Genomic DNA, 1,567 nt, shown 5'->3' with positions numbered 1-1,567 from the left:
GTTAAGTAACTTGCTTGATTTTGCTAACTTGCATATGCACACTTGTGAGAAACAGAAGAAGAGAAACAGAGCAGTGTGAAGAGTCAGGCGACTGAACAAAATGAATGAATTAGTCTACGAAACATTGACACTTTTTGTGTTTTTTCGGTTCTGGTTGATCTTTTGGTTTGTTTTATTGTGAAGTACTCTGTGACTTTTGTTCTTCAAAGGTTCTATATAAATATATTTTTCTTACTGTATAATCAAACTAATTTACAGATGGAGTGGAAGTGTCTCCCTTACAGGGCTCCCTTCATAATTGACATTCTTTCACCCCATTGTATAGCAGGGGTTATTGTGCAGTAATGCTAATAAATGCAGTTAATTTTGAGCTGTTTTCAGTTCAGTGTTTAAACATTCATATAATCTGTACTAAAAGAAGTATCTGATGTAGCAATTATTACATCAGATTACAGACATTCCAAACATCTGTTCTTACAGTCATGATTTTGTTTTTCTATTGGTAGTTTACATTGTATACAAATTTTTTCTCTCCTAGGAACTACTGCTTAATCATCTTTTTGAAAGACTTTGCTCTCTCTACATGAAAATATAATGTGATTTTAATGAGTAGTGTAGTTGTTGTGTTTAAGCAATTCAATTAGAAGCCAAGATCACATAGTATTTGAAAGTGTGCCTATTTATCTAACCAAATAATTAATACTGTATACAATTCAAAGATTTTTCTCTTTGTAGGGTATGGACATTCCTGATATTGAGTGGGAAAACAGTGGACTTCCTCGTGATGACAACTCTAGCATCATTGTCCCAGACACAGAATACCCACTGACTGATGGACAAATAACAGCTTTAAGAGTTAACCCAACAGCTGCATCCCAGTGCTTTGGCTGCAACATTTACATTGCTGCTGTTCAATTTTGTGAGCATTTTCTGTGAAAGAACTGATCTGAGAATCAGAATGACTTAACTTTTAAACTCAACAGTGACTAAGACAATTGCTGATGAGAGAAAAAAACATCAACAATTAAAAGTCAATGGATACCTTTCCCCACATGAAGAAGAGTCTAACTCAATGAAGCCAGTGGGAAACAGGACATTGCTGCTTAACTGCTGTTGAGAAATTGTTACAACAAGCAAGAACAACAGTGTTATTTTCAAACAAGTGAGGACATGTGTTAAGACCATCTGAATGATAAATTTGTCAAAATCGCAAATATGCCACATTTATGTTGTAATCACATATTTAGATTGTTCAATAAATAAACTTGGGTCAATGGAAAAAATTAAGTAACACTTCATTCCTTAAAGGGTTTTAATTATTTGCCTTAAGACATTGCAGTGATGTCACACCATTCAAAAGTTATTCTAATTGCAACATTTGTCCAGAATTTGTCTGTTATTCTGATTTGTTTTACATCACCTAAAGGAAATAATTTCATGTACACCAGATTTTTGTGAAAGCTGAGGTTGACATATTTTGTAGTACTGCAAAGGGACTTTCATCCCCTTCAGCTGTAACAGTCTGAAAAAATAAAACCAGTACAGTCAAGTTCACTTTTAACTCCAG

This window comes from Myxocyprinus asiaticus, chromosome 8 (assembly GCF_019703515.2).
Source record: "Myxocyprinus asiaticus isolate MX2 ecotype Aquarium Trade chromosome 8, UBuf_Myxa_2, whole genome shotgun sequence".
Taxonomy (NCBI): domain Eukaryota; kingdom Metazoa; phylum Chordata; class Actinopteri; order Cypriniformes; family Catostomidae; genus Myxocyprinus; species Myxocyprinus asiaticus.
This window is presented reverse-complemented; position numbering follows the sequence as displayed.